An 18,788-nucleotide genomic window follows, 5' to 3' on the forward strand; every position below is an offset into this window, starting at 1 on the left:
AGACAACCCAAGAATATTGCTGAACTGAAACAGTTTTGTAAAAAGGAATGGTCCAAAATTCTTCCTGACCGTTGTGCAGGTCTGATCCGCAACTACAGAAAACGTTTGGTTGAGGTTATTGCTGCCAAAGGAGGGTCAACCAGTTATTAAATCCACCCTGCACTGTGAATGTTTACACGGTATGTTCAATAAAGACATGAAAACGTATCATGTATAATTGTTTGTGTGTTATTAGTTTAAGCAGACTGTTTGTCTATTGTTGTGACCTAGATGAAGATCAGATCAGATTTTAGGACCAATTTATGCAGAAATCCAGGTAGGGGGTTCACATACTTTTTTCTTGCCACTGTATGTACACATTTACCTCACTTTTATGAGCATTTAAAACAATCCATAATCCAACCATACTTTAGGGGCGGGTTTCCACTGCCAATGACTCAGACAACCGTCTGTGCAAATACAGGAGCCATATGCTGTCCCTTAAAGGGCGTTTCATTTCTAAAGGGACTGAAGAAGACTGCAAAGACCGGCACAGTCAGAGTATTGTTGTCTGCCACTAGCCACTTACTTGTGTTGATTGACAGCAGCATAGAAGAGATCACTATTAAAACAAAGTAGGCCATCATGACTAGTTAGTCACTTAGACTAACAGTTATTATCAGAACACTGACTTCATACAGCCAAACAGTTACTATCAGAACACTGACTTCATACAGCCTAACAGGTATTATCAGAACACAGACTTCATACAGCCTAACAGGTATTATCAGAACACAGACTTCATACAGCCTAACAGGTATTATCAGAACACAGACTTCATACAGCCTAACAGTTATTATCAGAACACAGACTTCATACAGCCTATCAGTTACTATCAGAACACAGACTTCATACAGCCTAACAGTTACTATCAGAACACTGAGACAGAAGCGAGACGGTGCACAGGTGATTATTATTATTTATTTTAAAAAATGTCTTTAAAAAATATATATATATTTGTAATTATTTTTTTATTTTTTTAAATAGCCTCCAATGCTTAAATCTTTAACAAATCTGTTCATCATTATGTTCAATAGTCTGGAGTGGACTGAACGTACAGACGAGGAATGACAATACCTCATGCCCCACCGCCGGCCACCCATCACAGAAATAGCCTAAGCCCTCTAGTCTCCATACCCCAACACTCCTTGACCCAGATGCCATCTACAGCACAGACAATACTCACAGCTTTGAGGAACGCGCGACAAAAATGCTTACTGTACAGCGAGGGACGCGCGACATAATGCTTACTGTACAGCGAGGGACGCGCGACATAATGCTTACTGTACAGCGAGGGACGCGCGACATAATGCTTACTGTACAGCGAGGGACGCGCGACATAATGCTTACTGTACAGCGAGGGACGCGCGACATAATGCTTACTGTACAGCGAGGGACGCGCGACATAATGCTTACTGTACAGCGAGGGACGCGCGACATAATGCTTACTGTACAGCGAGGGACGCGCGACATAATGCTTACTGTACAGCGAGGGACGCGCGACATAATGCTTACTGTACAGCGAGGGACGCGCGACATAATGCTTACTGTACAGCGAGGGACGCGCGACATAATGCTTACTGTACAGCGAGGGACGCGCGACATAATGCTTACTGTACAGCGAGGGACGCGCGACATAATGCTTACTGTACAGCGAGGGACGCGCGACATAATGCTTACTGTACAGCGAGGGACGCGCGACATAATGCTTACTGGACGCGCGACATAATGCTTACTGTACAGCGAGGGACGCGCGACATAATGCTTACTGTACAGCGAGGGACGCGCGACATAATGCTTACTGTACAGCGAGGGACGCGCGACATAATGCTTACTGTACAGCGAGGGACGCGCGACATAATGCTTACTGTACAGCGAGGGACGCGCGACATAATGCTTACTGTATATGCAACCAACCTGCGAGTTGGGGGCATTGCAAAATTACAAGGGGAAACCAAGGCAATTGTCAAACAATGAAACAGAAGTTTAAAAAAAAAAAAGGTCACCACTGACTGATGGCTTATATTAGCAAAAATCACTTTAGCTTAGAGGTAGCTGACTAAACTCCACTGTGAAGGAAGTTTCTGATGAACTGCACTCAGAGTGGAGTGTGAGTGGAGTTGAGAGGTCGGAAATCCCGCTCATGGAGGAGTGCCTGCGCACCGCTCCCATGCTCCACATCCTTTCCACCTGCTCTTCTAAAAATTTGAATAAACATGAAACGGTGACTGTTAGAAGCGCTCGTCATTTCAAATAGGCTACATGTCATATTAAACAGCATGTAAACACTCTGAATAGGCTACATGTCATATTAAACAGTATATTAAGACTCTGAATAGGCTACATGTCATATTAAACACTCTGAATAGGCTACATGTCATATTAAACAGTATATTAAGACTCTGAATAGACTACATGTCATATTAAACAGTATATTAAGACTCTGAATAGGCTACATGTCATATTAAACACTCTGAATAGGCTACATGTCATATTAAACAGCATGTAAACACTGAATAGGCTACATGTCATATTAAACAGTATATTAACACTCTGAATAGACTACATGTCATATTAAACACTCTGAATAGACTACATGTCATATTAAACACTCTGAATAGGCTACATGTCATATTAAACAGTATATTAACACTCTGAATAGGCCACATGTCATATTAAACAGCATGTAAACACTCTGAATAGGCCACATGTCATATTAAACAGCATGTAAACACTGAATAGGCTACATGTCATATTAAACACTCTGAATAGGCTACATGTCATATTAAACAGTATATTAACACTCTGAATAGACTACATGTCATATTAAACAGCATGTAAACACTGAATAGGCTACATGTCATATTAAACACTCTGAATAGGCTACATGTCATATTAAACACTCTGAATAGGCTACATGTCATATTAAACACTCTGAATAGACTACATGTCATATTAAACACTCTGAATAGGCTACATGTCATATTAAACACTCTGAATAGACTACATGTCATATTAAACACTCTGAATAGACTACATGTCATATTAAACACTCTGAATAGGCTACATGTCATATTAAACACTCTGAATAGGCTACATGTCATATTAAACACTCTGAATAGGCTACATGTCATATTAACACTCTGAATAGGCTACATGTCATATTAAACAGCATGTAAACACTGAATAGGCTACATGTCATATTAAACAGCATGAATAGGCTACATGTCATATTAAACAGCATGTAAACACTCTGAATAGGCTACATGTCATATTAAACACTCTGAATAGGCTACATGTCATATTAAACAGCATGTAAACACTGAATAGGCTACATGTCATATTAAACACTCTGAATAGGCCACATGTCATATTAAACAGCATGTAAACACTGAATAGGCTACATGTCATATTAAACACTCTGAATAGGCCACATGTCATATTAAACAGCATGTAAACACTGAATAGGCTACATGTCATATTAAACACTCTGAATAGGCTACATGTCATATTAAACAGCATGTAAACACTGAATAGGCTACATGTCATATTAAACACTCTGAATAGGCCACATGTCATATTAAACAGCATGTAAACACTCTGAATAGGCTACATGTCATATTAAACAGTATATTAAGACTCTGAATAGACTACATGTCATATTAAACAGTATATTAAGACTCTGAATAGGCCACATGTCATATTAAACAGCATGTAAACACTCTGAATAGACTACATGTCATATTAAACACTCTGAATAGGCTACATGTCATATTAAACAGCATGTAAACACTCTGAATAGACTACATGTCATATTAAACACTCTGAATAGGCTACATGTCATATTAAACAGCATGTAAACACTGAATAGGCTACATGTCATATTAAACACTCTGAATAGGCCACATGTCATATTAAACAGTATATTAACACTCTGAATAGACTACATGTCATATTAAACAGCATGTAAACACTGAATAGGCTACATGTCATATTAAACACTCTGAATAGGCCACATGTCATATTAAACAGCATGTAAACACTCTGAATAGGCTACATGTCATATTAAACAGTATATTAAGACTCTGAATAGACTACATGTCATATTAAACAGCATGTAAACACTGAATAGGCTACATGTCATATTAAACACTCTGAATAGGCTACATGTCATATTAAACACTCTGAATAGGCTACATGTCATATTAAACACTCTGAATAGGCTACATGTCATATTAAACACTCTGAATAGGCTACATGTCATATTAAACAGCATGTAAACACTCTGAATAGACTACATGTCATATTAAACAGCATGTAAACACTGAATAGGCTACATGTCATATTAAACACTCTGAATAGGCTACATGTCATATTAAACAGTATATTAACACTCTGAATAGACTACATGTCATATTAAACAGCATGTAAACACTCTGAATAGGCTACATGTCATATTAAACCCTCTGAATAGGCTACATGTCATATTAAACAGTATATTAACACTCTGAATAGACTACATGTCATATTAAACAGTATATTAACACTCTGAATAGACTACATGTCATATTAAACACTCTGAATAGGCTACATGTCATATTAAACAGTATATTAACACTCTGAATAGACTACATGTCATATTAAACAGCATGTAAACACTCTGAATAGGCTACATGTCATATTAAACCCTCTGAATAGGCTACATGTCATATTAAACAGTATATTAACACTCTGAATAGGCTACATGTCATATTAAACACTCTGAATAGGCCACATGTCATATTAAACAGTATATTAAGACTCTGAATAGGCTACATGTCATATTAAACCCTCTGAATAGGCCACATGTCATATTAAACAGTATATTAACACTCTGAATAGACTACATGTCATATTAAACAGTATATTAAGACTCTGAATAGGCTACATGTCATATTAAACAGTATATTAACACTCTGAATAGGCTACATGTCATATTAAACAGCATGTAAACACTGAATAGGCTACATGTCATATTAAACACTCTGAATAGGCTACATGTCATATTAAACAGCATGTAAACACTGAATAGGCTACATGTCATATTAAACAGTATATTAACACTCTGAATAGACTACATGTCATATTAAACAGTATATTAAGACTCTGAATAGGCTACATGTCATATTAAACACTCTGAATAGGCTACATGTCATATTAAACAGTATATTAACACTCTGAATAGACTACATGTCATATTAAACAGTATATTAACACTCTGAATAGACTACATGTCATATTAAACACTCTGAATAGGCTACATGTCATATTAAACAGTATATTAACACTCTGAATAGACTACATGTCATATTAAACAGCATGTAAACACTCTGAATAGGCTACATGTCATATTAAACACTCTGAATAGGCTACATGTCATATTAAACACTCTGAATAGGCTACATGTCATATTAAACACTCTGAATAGGCTACATGTCATATTAAACACTCTGAATAGGCTACATGTCATTTTAAACACTCTGAATAGACTACATGTCATATTAAACAGCATGTAAACACTCTGAATAGGCTACATGTCATATTAAACACTCTGAATAGGCTACATGTCATATTAAACAGCATGAATAGGCTACATGTCATATTAAACACTCTGAATAGGCTACATGTCATATTAAACAGCATGAATAGGCTACATGTCATATTAAACAGCATGTAAACACTCTGAATAAGCTACATGTCATATTAAACACTCTGAATAGGCTACATGTCATATTAAACACTCTGAATAGGCGACATGTCATATTAAACACTCTGAATAGGCTACATGTCATATTAAACAGCATGTAAACACTAAATAGGTTTCCTGTCTGGCTCCTAACCTAAGAAAAAACTAAATGTATTATTTAGGCTATATTACGTCCATTATTTCAAGGCTACAAAGAAATACACTGAAGCAATTGCAAGAAGTGCGACACAACAGGCTAGTATGGACATAAAGCTCTCAGTATTTAAACATTTAGTTGTATGTACACTAACAAAAATGAACAAAACTAAAGATATGATTTTTTTTTTTTTTTTACAAATACTTTACTACAATGACACACTTATTAGCTAGCCACCTCATTCCTTTCTTTTATCATGTGCATGTACTAAGTCACCTTGATTTTGCACCTGTGTGTTTTATCAGTTTCTTTATGACAATATTTAGCTAATTCCATGCCAATAGCTTAAGCAATAGCAGCACACAAATGCCTGGGATGGACCTCAGTCTGTACGAAGAGAGCTGCATTCTCTTTTAGTTATATACAATCGCAATCTGACAGAAACTCCCTCCATATGTAACGTCATTAATTAAGATAAAAATCACAAGTTACCAAACCCGTTCCACAGGAATGGATAACACTAGAGATCCCTTCAGTCGCCACAGATTTGGGAAAATCTGCATTTTGTTTTTATGCCCCAAATTTGTGGAACAATCTGCAGAGTTCACTGCACTTAGATGTGCTGGTGTCACTCAGGCAGTTTACATTATTGATGGAGGACTTATTTGTAGCTGAATGTGATTGCTTTAATTAAATGTTTTTTTTTTTACATTTTAATTGTCTTATTGTGCTGAATTGTATTGTTTTATACACATGTGTATGTTGTTTTAATATTCTGTTTTTATTGTTATGTGTACAGGGCTCTCTTGTAAAAGAGATTTTAATCTCAATGTGACTTCCTGTTTAAATAAATGATGGGCGGCCATGCGTGAGCGTTAGCGCTACTGGAAGCAGGCAAGAAGGCCAATGCCTTCAAAATTGGGCATGCTCAGTTCCAGCTCCACTTCACCAATGGAGTGGAGCAAAGACCAGGCAGGCTTTGTGGAATTCAGCTCCAACTACATCGATTCACCCAAGGTCAATACTTCAAAAACATTTAATTATTAATTCCACCAAACCTGGGGTGTAATCATTATGAAATTCTGTTGCAAATGGTTTACTCCAAACAATAGTTATATTGGACAAATTCAGGTAGTTTACTTCTGCTCCTGTGTGGTTCTTATACAATAAACGGTTACCGCAATGATTACACCCCTGGGGCAATTGTTGCAAAAACGTTGATAAAACAGAAGCAAACGGAACGCAACGGGGAGAGACCTAACATAATTTGTCCAATATAAAAACTCTCGTTTTGCTCCGTTTGGTTTATAAACGGTTCCCGTAATGGAAATACGCCGCAGGTCTCTGCTCCACTCCGTTGGAGTTTATCAGATTTTAGTCAGCTATATTTTTATTTTAGGAACAAGCTTTGGAACCTGTCTGTCACGGATGGTTCAAGTGTATTCCTGTCAAGAGAAAGAGTGACAATGTTCTTGTTGCCGCGCGCGAACACTGTCTACACTGTAACAACCTTGCCTCCATGCCAAATGTTTTTGCGTGCAAATAAATAGTAACAACGTAGCCCACTTCGCTAGTCAACTTTACCTTACAGCCAACACACTGCAGTGACGATACAGATTGGTAAATGAGTGTTGCGGTGCTCAATTAAAGTTACTTACCACTAAATATTAACCAGCTGTCAACTTCCTTCTCCCTCGGTAGTTGTTTTTGTCGTGCACGCGGGCTTCCCCTTTCCTTTGAAGTGGGATTTAGTTCTTTAAAACAAAGGCCTTTGTCACTGCCATCTACCGTTTGGAGTGTGTGGGAACATGACCTTGATTGGAAATCAATTTTGTGTTTCTGATAATGAGCTCACAGTGCTATCATAAGTACATAGAAACAAATGATTTACAATGTTTTAAATTATTACGTTCTTGGTACAGTTATTTTATTTAGAAGGAGAATTCTGCTACCTATTATACGTTTGACAAGCTAGGGATATGAAATCCTAGGGAGGGTGTCTTTGTCAAGCATTTGATTTACAATGTTGCCTTTGTAAATAAAAATACAATTCAATGGCAAGAAAAAAATCTTAGGCTGAAGGATTGGTACAGAGCACAGGTAGGTAGGACTCAATTGATTGAAAAGCCATAATGTTCTCTCATCGGTAAAAAAAAAAAAAGCGAAATCAAATGTCTCAACATAAGATTCCACTCAGTGTAAATGAGTTCACTGAGAAACAGTATTGTTGTGTCAACCTGACAAATAAACATTCTACCTACACTGGGAAAATTGAACGTTATTAAATGGTTCTTCCTCAGATTTTAAGGTTCCTTGGAGAACTGTTGCCCGATTTAAAAAAACTTTGATTTAAGTGGGGGGGTTCTTGACATAGGGTTCTTTAAAATACTGAAAGTTACTGAAATGTATCCCTTTCATAGCACACAGCAAATTGGCAAGTGTATAACTAGTGTTGATTTTTCAGTGTAAAATTTCTAGTGTTGATTCAGGAGTTAAATTAACACTGAGAAGAGTTTTACATTTGACATTTTCAGACGCTCTTATCCAGGGTGGCTTACATTTAGTGTATTCATCTTAAGATAGCTAGGTGGAACATCCACAGATCTCAGTCATAGTAGGTACATTTTTCCTCAATAAAGTAGCTATCGGAAAAGTCAGTACTAGTAGAAAATAAAAAGTTCAATTAACATTCGGTGGCGTAAAAGAACCCCAGTGTTGGTGTAATGCCATGTTCACGTGCTAGTCGGAACTAGGAAACAACAAATTAGCAAGTCGGAAATGTCTGCGTTTCCGAGTTCCGACTAGCACATGAACACAGCATTTATAACCAGAGTTTAACCAAAACCATGGCCATCATTAGCATATTTCCCAGCATGCTGCTTTGCAGGTTGATTTCATTTTATTTTATGTTTTTGAGTTGATTGATCGATGAATTAATGTTATGCTACTCAAATGTAAATAACATACATTTTTTCTAAACTAATCCAATCAATTATTTTGACTTATTTTACCTGTTATTGAAATGGTTGTTCCATTTTAGATGCTTTACGTCCCTCAAACTCAACTCTGGACCTTGAAGCCAGTTCCACTGCATTTCTTCATTGTTCCATTCTAATCAGGGACTTAATTAGACCTGGAACACAAGTACTGTACTTATCAGGAAAAACAGGAAACCAGCAGTCTCCGGACCTCGTGGGGTAAGAGTTGAATACCCCTGCTTTGGGTAGTCTCATATCTTAGTCTTCCTAACCTTGGCAGTCTTTCTGAATGCAGGTTGCGGGTGAATAAAAATTCTAAATGTTGGATATCCCCACTCTGGCTGGATTCCAATAGAAATTACACATTACTTTGCAAGCCAGCATAATGTGACTTGAAGGCCTGATGTGGCCTGTAAACCATGAGTTTCAGTCCACTTTATTAGGGTAAAACTAGGCCCTCAGAATAAGGCCTTAGGAAATGTGTATTTTATTGTCTTCAATCATTTCATTTGAATGATAACAGCACTTAGGATCTCACTTGGTGAAGGCCACAGGACTGAAAATGAATGAATGCAACAACCATGTCTCTGTCACTAGCAAACACAGTCAAGGGTTGGTACTGTGACTCTAAAATTCACTCGAAAGGGACGCTGGGAAATATGCAAATAAGGCTCAACAGCAGTGGAGGCTCATAATGGCTGGAATGGAGTCAATGGAATGGTATAAAACACATCACTCCATTCCGGCCATTATTATGAGCCGTCCTCCCCGCAGCAATGTCAAATGTTTCACTGTTAGTCTACACCTGTTGTTTACGAAGCATGTGACGAATACATTACAGTCGTGGCCAAAAGTTTTGAGAATGACACAAATATTAATTTCACAAAGTCTGCTGCCTCAGTTTGTATGATGGCAATATGCATATACTCCAGAATGTTATGAAGAGTGATCAGATGAATTGCATTTAATTGCAAAGTCCCTATTTGCCATGCAAATGAACTGAATCCCCCAAAAACCTTTCCACTGCATTTCAGCCCTGCCACAAAAGGACCAGCTGACATCATGTCAGTGATTCTCTCATCAACACAGGCGTGAGTGTTGACGAGGACAAGGCTGGAGATCACTCTGTCATGCTGATTGAGTTTGAATAACAGACTGGAAGCTTCAAAAGGAGGGTGGTGCTTGGAATCATTGTTCTTCCTCTGTTAACCATGGTTACCTGCAAGGAAACACGTGCCGTCATCATTGCTTTGCACAAAAAGGGCTTCACAGGCAAGGATATTGCTGCCAGTAAGATTGCACCTAAATCAACCATTTATCGGATCATCAAGAACTTCAAGGAGAGCGGTTCAATTGTTGTGAAGAAGGCTTCAGGGTGCCCAAGAAAGTTCAGCAAGCGCCAGAACCGTCTCCTAAAGTTGATTCAGCTGCGGGATCGGGACACCACCAGTACAGAGCTTGTTCAGGAAGGGCAGCAGGCAGGTGTGAGTGCATCTGCACACACAGTGAGGCGAAGACTTTTGGAGGATGGCCTGGTGTCAAGAAGGGCAGCAAAGAAGCCACTTCTCTCCAGTAGAAACATCGGGGACAGACTGATATTCTGCAAAAGGTACAGGGGTTGGACTGCTAAGGACTGGGGTAAAGTCATTTTCTCCGATGAATCCCCTTTCCAATTGTTCCAATTGTTTGGAGAGGAGTCTGTGTGCTGTTTTTAGGTCCAGTGTGAGCTCACAGGCATCTGATGGGGAAGACCAAGACAAATAAGAGAATGTCACTTAACGCTTTTCAGAAAACCTCTGACAAATTCCAAAAGATTCCAGAAACCAGACCACTTAAGAGGCACAACACAAGTACCGTAGGTGTTGAGAAGTATACTGTAGTAGTATTACTGTATGTTTAGGGTTAAGTACCTTACTCAAGGTCACAATGGCAGGAGACGGTATCTAGGATACCTAGAATCCCCTCGGATTCTTTGGATTCAAAGTTTTTGTTGACACAGATCTGTCTTCTGAGCCTCCACGCTGCTCATATTTCATTGGATATTCTGTAAATTGTCATCGTTATTTTTCACTGCAGTCATGAAGACTTAGATTTCTGGAACCGGAACTTTCCATTATGGGCCACACTGTAGAGAAGAGTAGAAAAAAATGAATCGTCATTCAGTATCACATACACAAAGACACACACCGATGTCCCACCCAATATCTGCTGTCCTATTAGTGACAACTCTCAATAGTAGCCAACCTTAAAGAGGTCTGTGACATTAAAAGGCAAAGAAAAGAGGTCAACAAACAGTTATCACACTACTGTTCTTACCATTATGGGAGTTATACCATCAATGTCTCGGTCTAAACAACATCAGTTAAAAGTTTGTTTTGCACAATTTCAATAACGATAACTACCCTTAAAATTCATGTCACATGAATACTGTCGACACAAATATCTACATACTTGAGTTTCACCAGTCTACAGTGTGGATCTCACAGTGCTGCAGACAGTAGCGTAAATCCTGAACGTCCTAGGTGATTGTAGCTCATGTCCAGCTCTCTCAGGTGTGAGGAGCTGAGAGCTGAGGCCAATGCTACACAGAATTTGGGAGTCAGATTACATTCGACCTAAAGACGTGTAAGGCCTTGTCCTAAGCTGTCAGGGGGATTGCATTCAAGGTTTGCATTCTATTGTTTTCTGGATGATTTTCGATTTTTTTGCCAGAAGATTCACATTTCTGTTGAGAAATGTAAGAAACACATACTGTATGAAGTATGACGTGGTGTTGGATGAAATATAAAGTAGTGTTAGATGAGATATAAAGTAGTGTTAGATGAAGTATAAAGTAGTGTTGGATAAGGTATAAAGTAGTGTTAGATGAGATATAAAGTAGTGTTGAATCAAGTATAAAGTAGTGTTGGATGAAGTATAAAGTAGTGTTGGATAAGGTATAAAGTAGTGTTAGATAAGGTATAAAGTAGTGTTGAATCAGGTATAAAGTAGTGTTAGATAAGGTATAAAGTAGTGTTGAATCAAGTATAAAGTAATGTTGGATGAAGTATAAAGTAATGTTAGATGAAGTATAAAGTAGTGTTGGATCAAGTATAAAGTAATGTTGGATGAAGTATAAAGTAGTGTTGGATGAAGTATAAAGTAGTGTTGAATCAGGTATAAAGTAGTGTTGGATGAAGTATAAAGTAGTGTTGGATGAAGTATAAAGTAGTGTTGGATAAGATATTGTGGCAAACCTCTTCAAGGTTATGAGCATTTGTCACAAATTAAGTGGGAAACTGTCACCAAATTACCCCAGAATGAGAGTTATTTCGAACAGGACAGTACCTGTGTGTTTGTCTCTCCGTCCTGGTCCACCCAGGTCGTAGGCAAGGTCAAGGATAGCAGGGTTCGGTACACGAATCGGGTTCTCAGTAGGTCCAGGTCCAAACGCCAACAGGTAAGTCCAAAACAGTCCAGCTCATACACAGTAAATCCAGCCAATATCTATTGTCTCTTTCTCTATGGTTCACAGATCCTTCCAGCCCTCACTTCCTCTTCCTGGTTTTCCTTGACCCTTTATCTGTGTGTCGGCTCCACCTTCTGTGGGTTCCCCTTGCTTCTGGGACTTGTAGTTTTGGCAGTCGGCCATTTTGTGATCTGTAGTTCTGATCGGGGTGGCCATTTTAGTGATCGGGCAGAGCCCATTTATTAGTTCTGCTCTCACGTATCTGCCATTTATCACTCGACCCCCTTCTTTGCCACATATCTCCCCCCCTAGATCCGACCCCCTAGGTCGGGCTACCGCAGCAAAATATGCGTGCATGCGGGATAACCCATCCACATTTCCCATTTCCTTCCCTGCTTTGTGTTTCAAGTCAAAGTGAAACGGTTGGAGACTCAAAAACCACCGCATCACCCGAGCGTTCTTCTCTTTAGCCCTATGCATCCAGGTGAGTGGGGCATGGTCACTGATGAGGGTGAAGTGGCGCCCCAGCAGGTAGTATTTCAGGCTTTCTAGAGCCCACTTTACTGCCAGCGCCTCTTTCTCAACGACCGCGTAGTTGGTTTCCCGTGGTTCCAGCTTCCTGCTTAAAAACAGGATGGGGTGTTCCACCCCTTCTACCTCTTGGGATAGCACTGCTCCCAAGCCGACCTCTGAGGCATCCGTCTGAACCACAAACTCTTTCTCAAAGTCTGGTACCACCAGCACTGGATTACAGCAGAGAGCCTCCTGTAATGTCCTAAATGCTTTGGTGGCCCTTTCATCCCATTTGACCATGTTTGGCCCTCTGGCTCTAGTCATGTCGGTGAGTGGGGCGGCCACTGTGGCATAACTTGGGATGAACTTCCGGTAGTAACCAGTCAGCCCTAGGAACGCTCGAACTTGCTTCTTATTTACTGGTTTCGGCCATTCTCTAATTGCCTCCACCTTCTTCTGTTGGGGTTTGATTAACCCTCTTCCCACGGTGTATCCCAGATACTCTGTTTCCCCTAACCCCACATAACACTTGGCAGGGTTCGCCGTGAGCCCTGCCTTTCTAAGGGCGTCTAACACCGCCTGTACCCGGGGTAAGTGGGATTCCCAATCAGGGCTGTAGATTCCCACGTCATCTAAATAAGCTGCGGCGTATGCCTGGTGCGGTTTTAGGACCTTGTTCATGAGCCGTTGAAAGGTGGCTGGGGCCCCGTGTAAGCCAAATGGCATGACGGTGTATTGAAACAAACCGTCAGGGGTTGCAAAGGCTGTCTTTTCTTTGGCCCTGGGGGTCAGAGGAATTTGCCAGTACCCTTTTGTCAGGTCCAGGGTCGTAATGTACCGAGCTTTACCAACTTTCTCCAGTAGTTCGTCTACTCGGGGCATGGGGTAGGCATCAAACTTGGAGATTTCATTTACCTTCCGAAAGTCGTTACAGAACCGCAAAGACCCATCGGGCTTGGAGACCATCACAATTGGGCTAGACCACTCACTATGTGACTCCTCGATCACTCCAGCTGTCAACATTTTCTCTGTCTCTGCTCTAATCGCGGCCTGTCGAGCCTCGGGTACCCGATATGGCCTCATGCTCACTTTTCTCCCTGGTAGGGAAACGATATCGTGAGCCGTAACCTCAGTTCGGCCGGGTACCTCTGAAAACACATCTCTGTTTTTCTGGATCAGGGTCTTTACTTCCTGTACTTGTGCTGGGGACAGAGTAGGTGAAATATTTACTTCGGCTGCCCCCTGAGTGTGTGTAGGGTATGTGACCATTAGTGTTTCTCTCTCTCTCCATGCTTTTAACAGGTTTATGTGATAGATCTGTTCCTGTGGCCGTCGACCTGGCTGTCGGATCCGATAATTCACTTCTCCTATTCTCTCCAGTACTTCATATGGTCCTTTCCATGTGGCTAGTAGTTTGCACTCTACCGTGGGGATCAGCACTAACACCTTATCTCCCGGTTGAAATTCCCTCAGGGTAGCCTGCCGGTTATAAGTGTGCCGCTGGTGCTCTTGTGCTTGTCTCATGTGCTCTCGGACGATGGGCATGACTGTGGCTATCCTATCTTGCATTGCCGTGACGTGCTCTATGACACTAGTATACGGGGTGGATTGGTGCTCCCAGGTTTCCCGGGCGATGTCTAAGATTCCCCGGGGGTGCCTCCCATATACCAGCTCAAAGGGAGAAAACCCCAGTGAGGCTTGAGGAACCTCTCTAATGGCAAACATCAGATACGGCAACATGCAATCCCAGTTTTTCCCATCCTTATCGATTACCTTCCTGAGCATTGACTTCAGGGTCCTGTTGAATCTCTCAACCAGCCCGTCCGTCTGAGGATGGTAAACCGATGTCCTCAACTGTTTCACCTGCCACAATTTACAAAGGTCCGCCATAAGGCGGGACATAAAGGGGGTCCCCTGGTCAGTAAGGATCTCCTTTGGAACCCCTACCCTGGTGAACAAGAGCACTAATTCCTTGGCAATATTTTTGGAAGTCATCGTCCGAAGGGGAATGGCTTCTGGGTAGCGAGTGGCATAATCTAGAATGACCAGAATGTATTGGTGTCCTCTGGCGGACTTGGGTAGTGGGCCCACTATATCCATCGCTATCCTCTCAAATGGCGTTTCGATTATGGGGAGTGGCACTAACGGGCTTCTAACAGCTGGTCGGGGAGCTGTTAACTGGCACTCCGGGCACTCTCCACAATGCCGAGCCACTTCAGCCTGAATTCCTGGCCAGTAAAACCTCCTTACAATCCGGTCTCGGGTTTTATCGATACCAAGGTGTCCACCCAGAATGTGCCCATGAGCTAGATCCAGTACTGTCCTCCGGTACCGGGTGGGGACCAACAACTGTTCAACCACATCAACCCCTATTTTTGAGACTCTGTACACCAAACCCTTTTTCATAATAAAGTGGGGAAAACTATTAGGCCTTATCCCATCATTTATGGGAGTACCATCGACGACCTGCACGTCTGCTCTGGCTTGCTGCAGGGTTGGATCCTGGTTTTGGGCCGTCCCGAAATTAGTCAAGGACCCTGCCAGGTCTGCTGGTTCTAGCTTGTCATCCTCTGGATACAGATCGACCCCAGCCCCAGTAGTACCAGGCTGTTCGTTGTCAACGAGGTTTGCCACTTCATCCTCATGCTCCCCTACTAGCACCTGTGAGGTTGGCCCCTGGGAGACCTCTTTTCTTGGTTTTGGTTGAAGGCCCCATGCCTCTTCCTGCTTGGTCAGGGTTGTTGGCTTCTCAAATATGCCATTCTTTTGGCCTAACTTCGCAAAGTTAGGAAAGTGTCTACCCAATATTACATCATATGGCATCTTTGGGACCACGCCGACCTCACAATTCAGCAGATCGTCCTCTGTTTGTATGCTCACTAAGGCTGTGGGGTACAGACGGGTATCCCCATGAATGCAGGTAACACTGATATCCTGACTTGTATCCAGTTTATGAGTTGGCACTAGGTTTGCAACGACCAGGGTAAGCATACTGCCGGAATCCAGCAGTGCTTCAACCTCTTTCCCTTCAACTGTCACCCTGCACATATGTTTGTTTCTTGATCTTTCAAGTACAGTGGTTACAACAGGACATGCATACCACATATCATCTTCTTTTTCACCGAGGTTACATTGCATTGGCTCTTCTTTAATAGGGCAGTAGGCTGCAATATGTCCTGGTCGATTACAATTGTAACAGATAATAGGCGTTCGGGCGGGAGACCCCCTCAACCCCCGGTCCCGGTTTCCGTTTTCTCCCTTAGTGTCTCGGCCCGATTCTGATTCTTTCCTCATGCCCCCACGCTGCTCTCTTCCCCCTCCACCTGTTGGGACAGTCTTACCCTGTCCGCTGGTTCGCCCAGGCCTGGGGAATGGGAATCTTTCCTCCTGTGCCTGCTCAGCTGTTCCTGCCGTACAATACCGTTCAACTAGGCCCACGAGATGGTCGGCGGAAAGTACCTCGTTCTGGCCAACCCATCGTCGCACTTCTTGGGGTAGACCTCGCTGAAACTGGTTGAGTACGATGGTCTCGACAATCTCGGCGGAGGAACGGGTCTCCGGTCGTAACCATTTCCGTGCCAGGTGAATCAAGTCGAACATCTGTGTTCGGGGCGGTTGTCCAGATCGGTAGGACCACTGGTGAAAGCGGTGTGCCCTCACGGTATCGGTCACTCCCAGTCTTGCCAGAATCTCTCCCTTTAGTTTATCGTAATCCTGTGCATCTGTCAACTCCAGGTCGAAATACGCTTTTTGAGCGTCCCCTGCCAGGTATGGTGCCAGAAGCCCTGCCCATTCTTCTTTCGGCCACTTCTCCCTCTCTGCAGTCCTTTCAAAGGTGGTAAGATATGCTTCCACATCATCCTGTGCTGTCATTTTTTTAAGAAAATGATTGGCCCGCCTCTGGGTATTTGCAGCTGGTAATTGAGCCCCAATTTGGTCCGCTAGCCCCTTTAGGCCTTCTCTTAACTCCTGGGTGTTTCTCTCTTGCTCTTCTCTGAGCAGCTGGTTGGTGCGGTGCTGGACCTGTAACGTGTCCTGGTACATTCGCATTGCATCCTGATGAGCTAATTGTTGAGCTCTAGTTGCCTCTTGTTGGGTGGCCGCCGCTTGTAACAGGGCTTGTATGGCTCCCTCCATACTCATTTTCCTGAGAAACTGTCCTAACCAAACAAAGCCACAAAAAAAAAACCTGACTCCCCTTTGGAGTGCTAACTGATTTTTTTTTTATTTTTTTTTTCTCTTTTTACCTAACCAGCGGAATGGTTAGTCCATATGCCCACATTCTCCACCACGTGTGGCAAACCTCTTCAAGGTTATGAGCATTTGTCACAAATTAAGTGGGAAACTGTCACCAAATTACCCCAGAATGAGAGTTCTTTCGAACAGGACAGTACCTGTGTGTTTGTCTCTCCGTCCTGGTCCACCCAGGTCGTAGGCAAGGTCAAGGATAGCAGGGTTCGGTACACGAATCGGGTTCTCAGTAGGTCCAGGTCCAAACGCCAACAGGTAAGTCCAAAACAGTCCAGCTCATACACAGTAAATCCAGCCAATATCTATTGTCTCTTTCTCTATGGTTCACAGATCCTTCCGGCCCTCACTTCCTCTTCCTGGTTTTCCTTGACCCTTTATCTGTGTGTCGGCTCCACCTTCTGTGGGTTCCCCTTGCTTCTGGGACTTGTAGTTTTGGCAGTCGGCCATTTTGTGATCTGTAGTTCTGATCGGGGTGGCCATTTTAGTGATCGGGCAGAGCCCATTTATTAGTTCTGCTCTCACATATCTGCCATTTATCACTCGACCCCCTTCTTTGCCACAATATAAAGTAGTGTTGGATAAGGTATAAAGTAGTGATGAATCAAGTATAAAGTAGTGTTGGATGAAGTATAAAGTAGTGTTGGATCAAGTATAATTCGTTAAGAATTCAAGCTGAATACAAGTTGAATGAGCTAAATATAGTAAAATTCAAACATGGCCATCGAAGATGTGACATTAGTAACAGACCTTATGCATTTCCATGGACATACAGTAGATATATTAATGAGGATGATCCATTTGCACACTGACACTCAGGCATAGACAGAGACGGCCCTGGCGTGCCTGCAGACGGGTCTGTATGGGTCCTGTGGGCTCTCTGTCAAGAAGAAGCCGGTGTGGGGAGGCTCCCGGTCCCATCATGAAACAAGACATGAGAGGCCAGTCTGTACTGTGGCATAAGGAATCAGTGTTCCCTAAAAACCAACCCCCCCCCCCACCACCACCCCACCCCCACCTCTCAGACACCACTCGGGCTCTACAGTGGACGTTTGGATATGATTATGTAATAAAGACGAAGGCAGTGGAGGTAGTAATAACCTCTTAGGCGCCCTTTTTCTTCTCCCCAGAGCCTAATTGGTCGACCGGCCGCCTCTGGTGCCAGTACTCTTGGGTCAGTGGTGGCCATCTTGGTTTTTTTACCCGGGAAGAAACTAGGGCCTTGTTCCTAGTAAATAGTTTACAAGGAAAGAGAACTAGAGGAAATCTGGGGTGAAGAGGGTTGTGTAAAGAACGCAGTGGCATGTCATTTAGCTCAGGTACAGAGTGAGTCGTTTAGAGCATTAAGAGCCACCAGAGAGGGATATCTAAGCTTCGATCCATCTTGTGACGGAGGGAAAAAACAGTTGGATTAACTCTGTGTATGTCATTGTTTGTCCTGACTAAATTAGCCACATAGTCAATGGTAAAAAAAAGAAATAAATGTCCAGTTGGAGACTTACAGTGAGTTTCAAAAGTATTGGGACAGTGACCATGTTGTTTTGTCTCTGTACTCCAGCACTTTGGATTTGAAATAATACAATAACTACGAAGTTCAAGTGCAGACTGTCAGCTTTAATTTGAGTTTTTTTTTCATTCATATCAGGTGAACCGTTTAGAAATTGGGACAAATTCACTCAT

The 18,788-nt window shown here is 42.0% G+C and overlaps 1 pseudogene; it reads right to left on the minus strand.

Moving 5' to 3' along the window:
• LOC129854938 (inositol hexakisphosphate and diphosphoinositol-pentakisphosphate kinase 1-like) overlaps nt 1–7,673 on the minus strand; it is a 79,892-nt pseudogene extending 72,219 nt beyond the window's left edge.
• Between the last annotated feature and the right edge of the window lie 11,115 nt (nt 7,674–18,788).

This window comes from Salvelinus fontinalis, chromosome 5 (genome assembly GCF_029448725.1).
Source record: "Salvelinus fontinalis isolate EN_2023a chromosome 5, ASM2944872v1, whole genome shotgun sequence".
Taxonomy (NCBI): Eukaryota; Metazoa; Chordata; class Actinopteri; order Salmoniformes; family Salmonidae; genus Salvelinus; species Salvelinus fontinalis.